Source organism: Ochotona princeps, chromosome 11, assembly GCF_030435755.1.
Source record: "Ochotona princeps isolate mOchPri1 chromosome 11, mOchPri1.hap1, whole genome shotgun sequence".
Lineage (NCBI taxonomy): Eukaryota > Metazoa > Chordata > Mammalia > Lagomorpha > Ochotonidae > Ochotona > Ochotona princeps.
This window is the reverse complement of record NC_080842.1, coordinates 25,925,896-25,931,974: the sequence shown is the minus strand read 5'-3', so window position 1 is coordinate 25,931,974 and position 6,079 is coordinate 25,925,896. Positions and strand designations below refer to the sequence as shown.

At 47.1% G+C, this 6,079-nt stretch overlaps 1 non-coding gene across 1 annotated transcript; it reads right to left on the bottom strand.

Annotated features, from left to right (window-relative positions):
- Positions 1–376: 376 nt before the first annotated feature.
- On the bottom strand, positions 377–489 carry LOC131481501 (U5 spliceosomal RNA). Its single transcript, XR_009246360.1, has one exon. It is a non-coding gene; the product is annotated as a U5 spliceosomal RNA (small nuclear RNA).
- Positions 490–6,079: the final 5,590 nt, after the last annotated feature.

Here is a 6,079-nt window from a genome sequence, read left to right as displayed (position 1 = left end):
ATACACATACACATGCATGCGCACACATGTACATTTATATACATACATAGGCACTCACAAATATACTTTTTAAAAAGGAGAAGCAAAGAGATTTCTCCATCTTCTGGATCACTCTCCAAATGCCTGCCACAGTCACAGCTGGATCCACTCAAAGCCAGGAGCCAGGAACCCATCCTGGGTTCCCACATATGGCAGGCACCCAAGCATTTCAGCCTTCACCCGCTGTGTCCCAGCATGTGCATCAGCAGGAAACCACAACTGGAAACGCAGCTGGAACTCAAACCGAGGCACACCCATGTGGAAGCTAAGGGTGCTAAGTGGTATCTTGATATCTACAACAAGTGCTTGCTCCAGCTCTGAGATTTCAGCAAAACACCCATTTAAAGATAATGTGCAAAAAATTGGGTAAAGACTCAGAATTGTTCCTCTCCACGGAAATCTTTAGTAAAAGGCGAAAGATTTATACGATCTGAAGAGAAACCAGAGTATACATCATCAGACCAGAGAGGGTATACCTAAGAAGCCGTTGAACTTGACTGGACAATAAGATGCTGGACTCTATGTTTGGTATACGCTTGCAATGGGGAAATCTCAACCGAACTTGAGCTGTGGTTATGCAGCAAGGTGGAGGAATCCACCATGGTGGGAGGGTTTGGGGAGGGGTGGGGAGAACCCAAGTATCTATGTAACTGTGTCACATAATACAATGTAATTACTGAAGTTAAATAATAAATAATTAAAAAAATAAAATAAAAAAATAAAGATAATGTGCAATGTACAGGAAGACCACCTTTTTAAAATGACAACCATATCATAGAAAAATTAGGACAGCCTACTTAAAAATGCATGAAGAAAAACCTGGTTTCTCAAAATTCTTTCAGCGACTATACCAGGCAAAAAGATAGGACAATGCTTGAGACCAGAAGCAACAAATGCTAAAGGGTAGAAGGACCCAGCCCCTGCCTCTTACATGGGGCCAAGGCAGTGCTGCAGGGCCCAGGAGGGTGAGCAGGTGAGGAGGGCCAAGAAAACACCTGTTCCGGACATCACTGAACAGGTCACGCAAACTTCCCACCCAAATGCTGCTTCATGCCTAGGAATATATATGAGCAATATATATATAAGGGGATATATAATATATATATTAGGATTTTAAAAAATTTATTTTTAAATGATGCTCACATAGCTGATCATGGTGGGAAGGATCAAGGATTAGGGAAAAGTGGGTGTGATCACTGTTTCCAAGTTTTCTATTTCTTTTTCCTGTATCTGTGGGTTGGGGAAAACAAGGGGCAAAGCCACATCCAGGTTCCCACCCACCCCAACACCAGGGGATGGGGAATGGCCAGCCAATATTGACCCAGGATCCTGATGTGACATATGCCCCAAGGATTCTGCCCAGGTGGTTTTGATAGTTCTGAATTGCTGTCATCTCACCAATCCAGGGAAGAGGGAACACTTGCAATGTCCATTGGCTGACATAGTCTACCTTAGAGTCTCCATTCGCCCAGATATTTGCTGTCATTGTTGGACTGGGATAGAAGTCCAACTTATTTTGTTCTTCTTCTACTATTACGGTAACAGATGTCCCCTGCAGGCCTCCATGGACTGCAATGTCACCTATGTGGATCTGGACCAGTTGTCCACTCCTCTGTCTTTTCTATTGAGGAAGACCAGTTCTCACAGGTAGGCTCACGGGTCCAAGCCAGCTGACCCACACCCTGCAGGACCCCCAACACCAGGGACTCACAGATCCAGCACCCACTGTGCGTGCAAGCCCAAGGACCTAGGTGACTCAGACCCTCGGGGTTAACGGACCCAGTACCCACCACAGAGGCAGGCCCAAGCACCCAGGCCAGGCAACCCAGACCCCACTGGGCACTCCACCTCCAGGGCTCATGGACCTAGGACCCACCGCAGAGGCAGACCCAAGGACCTGGGCCAGGCGACCCAGACCCTGCCAAACCGAGGTGATATTTTCAAGGAGTTTCCTTGAACGCCGTGTGAAACTCACAGACCTGAGAGAAGTGGGCAGCTTTTTTGAAATGGAAAGAAAAGGTGTTAGAAAGACTGGGGGAAAGAATCTGAGACTGCAAAGAGAACGAAATAAAGAAATTAAAGTCATTGAAAAATTCAACAAACTAAAAATGCTAAGCAACAAGAACACCCACAATAAACTAGTTGTTTCTTAAAAAAAGAAAAAAATATATCTAGCCAGAAGAGAGTTCAACTGTATGTATCCTGGAGTTTAGGAGACCTGTGAGTTTGTGGGGGTACTAAATTTGGGCAGAGAAACAACTCAACCTTTATTTTCACTGCCCTCTGGCTATGGGCACCGAACCTCAGCAGTATTAGCAGGTCCCATGGTCTCTTTTCCAGCAGGAATCAGGTATCTCCCTATCTCAAGATCAGTTGCTACAAATATCTTGAAATATTACTTTTCTTATCACTATTGCAGTATCATGGTGATTATTAAAACTGTGCCAAGTCATGCAGCTTCGCACATTAATAATAAATCTGATTGCAAAGGAGGTGTTTTAATTCCCACGGCAACACTCTCTATTTCATGCATTTGGCAGCATTTTGAAAAAGGGACCACAGGCAGCCGCAGGAGTTCCCCTGCTTTATATGTATTTTTCCCCATTTTATTTGAAAGGCAGAGACACACAGAGATCCTGTATCTATTGGTTCTCTCTCCAAAAGCCCACAAGAGCCAGGGCTGCTGCAGGTCTGAGCCAGGTGATACAAATTCAATCTGGGCTCCTACATAGGTGGCAGGGACCCAAGGGCCTGAGCCATCACCTGCCACCTCCAGTGCACACTAGCAGGAAGCTGAATCTGAAGCCAGGACTTGAATTAGGCCCTCTGACAGGGGACACCGGTGCCAAGCAGTGTCTACTGCTGCCCCAAATGTTCCATCCCTGAGAGGCCTTGCTTTAAAACCCAACAAAACTGGACCTGGCACGGTAGCCTAGTGGCTAAAATCCTAGCCTTGTACACTCTGGGATTCCAGATGGGCACCAGCTCATGTCCCAGCAGCCCCACTTCCCACCCAGCTCCCTGCTTGTGACCTAGAAAAGCAGTCAAGGATGGCCCAACGCCTTGGGACCTGCACCCACATGGGAGACCCAAAAGAAGTTTCTGGTTCCTGACTTCTGATTGGCACAGCTCTGGCCGTTGTGGCCACTTGGGGAGTGAAGCAATGAATGGAAGATCTTCCTCTCTGTCTCTCCTCCTCTCTGGATAGCTGCCTTTTCAATAAAAATAAATAAATCTAAAAAAAAAAAACCCTTTTGTTATGTGTAACCAAAGTACTCCACAGTGAATAAGAGGAAAAAGAAATAACCATCAGCTACATATCAATGGCACAAGAGGGGCTGAGTGCCACAGAGCTGGCCACACTAGCACAGTGAAGGAAGCAGCCTTGTCCACAGTGTGATCCGCACCTGATCCCCTTCTCACACAGACTCAAGTCCCAGAAAAGCATTCTCGGCACCCCAGGCTTCTCCCATGGGCTCAAGGCCCGCCACAAGAATCACAGGCAGCAAACCCGAGTCTGAAACCCATCTTCAACTCCACCCCAGAAAACTGAGCCAGCAGTAAAAGTGAAAGTCAGAAATCAGGACACATCCCAGTAATTCAGCGTGACCAGCAGTAACATGCATGAGCTCTTCAGACATACTCATTCCATAGAAATTCTATTCTCACTGTTCTCCCTAGAGAACATAAGGGAAACGCATTTAGGGACATTCACAGGTTTCCAGGGGAAGCCATCTTTCTCAGGTGACCATGGGAAGCGACTGAAAGACAATGAACTTGGAAGTCAGATCCTGGCACTCACTCATGATGGGGCCCCAAGGAGAGTTAAAAACCATGTCTAAGTCCCAGTGTCCTCCTTTATAAAAGAACACCTGACAGGCTAGAGTGTCACCTGCATGACACCTCCTTCTCTGCCCAGGCCAATGGAGATGCTTCCCTCAGACAGGCAGGGAAGTGCTTTCTGTGGAGAAGTGTGTCACTCAAGGGCAAAGCTGCTCCTTCTTCTTTTCTTTCCCTCATCAAACTTCACACTCACTATCAGTATCGCCTGCCTGTCCCTTTGGTCAGAAAACATACAGGACTGCATTTTGGGATCAGCCAGAGCTTGGTGAACAGCCCACCCCACAAGGCAGAAGATGGCACTGAATAAGCCTGTCTCAAGCCGGGGTTCTGGCCCAAAGGTGAGAAGCCGGAATCCACCAGCACCAACTGGGAGTGAGGGGACTGGGCACCAAGGTTCTGACAGTGTGTGTATGGGGGGCAGGGTAGGTAAGAGGACCCTGCAATGCTGACTGGGGCAGGTCAGAGCTGCCCAGAATTAAGTCACCAATACTTGTCTTCATCAGCACTAATATCAATGGTGAGTTTCTATTCAATACTTGTGAGGTTTATTTACTTCTTTGAAAAGCAGGACAATAGAGGAAGGGAGAGAGAGGAGGATCTTCCATCTGCTGCCTGACTCCCTAGATGGCTGCAACAGCCAAGCCTGGATCAGGATGTAGCCAGGAACTCCTACATGGGGAGTGCAGGTCCAAGTACCTGAGCCATCTGCTGCTGCTTTTCCAGGCATGTCAGCAGGGAAGTGGCCCCTCCAATATGGGATGTCAGTGTTACAAGTGGTGGCCTAACCTACTGTGCCACAATGCGAGTCCAACGATACAGTTTTAATCAATTCTTGTATGAGTTCAGTTTTCTTGCTGTCTGCAAATAAATATTCAAAATCCCTTTGGCTTCTTTTTGTTCATTTGTTTTCTCTTTTCCATTAAAATGAAAATATTTTTCAGAAATCTGAATTCTATCTCTACCGGGGAGAGCTTCATGCTTTTCAGAAGGGCTTTTGGTGTGCAGTCTCTGAAGGGCGCCTGTGTTCTGCTTGGCTCAAGTGTTCCTGACACGTGAACTTCTCCAAGCACATAGGAACTCCTTCCTGTGTCACTCACCCGGCCCTGAGAAGCACCTGTGTCGGAGGCACCTTGGTCACCCCTATGCTTTCTTTAGAACTAAAGCTTTGGAGCCCATCAAGTCTCCATGCCAGCTGTGAGGCTTGTCCTAGGCTTATTCAGGCTGGAATGCAGCTCTGTTTTGGTGGGGGACGCTGTCATTTTGTTTTTTCTTAGCCCTGGGGGACCCTGGGTTGCTAATAGGCTGGCGTGTTTTCTCCCATTATCCCACCTTGTTGTTATTCCCAATGCATTTAAAAATAGCTATTTATTTGGAAAAGCAGATATATAGAGAGAAGGCAATAGAGAAAGATCCATCTGCTGATTCATTCCCCAAATTGCCACACTGGCCAGAGCTGAGCTGATCCAAAGCCAGGAGCTTCTTCTGGATCTCCCACGTGGGTGCAGGGTCCCAAAGCTTTGGGCCCTCCTTGACTGCTTTCCCAGGCCACAAGCAGGGTGCTGGATTAAAAGTGGTGCACCCAAGATGTAAACCAGTGCCCACAGGGGATCCCAGCAGATGCAAGACGAGAATTTAGTCACTAGACTATTGTGTCTTGAAAGGCAGAGTTACAGAAAGGAGACACACAGAGATCTTCCATCCTCTGGCTCACTCTGCAAACAGCCGAAACAGCGCAAGACGGGCCCATTTGAAGCCAGGAGCGTCTTCCGGCATGCAGGGACCCAAGGACTTGGGTCATCCTCTGCTGTTTTCCATGGACATGAACAGGCAGCTGAATAGAAAAAGAAGCTGGGACACGAACCAGCATTCACATCGGATGCTGTCACCACAGAAGATTAACTCCTATGCCACAGCCCCAACCCTATTCCCGATACTTTTATCTCTGGGTCAACATACCACACAATTAGCCTATTTTAGGGGTACAGTTTAGTGCTGTTAGACACAGCCAATATTGTGCAACCATCAGCATCCTGAGCTGCAAACAATGTTAGTCATCCTAAGTGCAAACTCCCCACTCCTCAGCAGTCACTCCCCATTTTCTTCCACTCCAACTCCCTCCTCAGAAAATTACCAATCTGTCTCTAACTATTTGCCTAGTCTGGATATTTCAAATAAATGGACTCACACAGAATGTTGT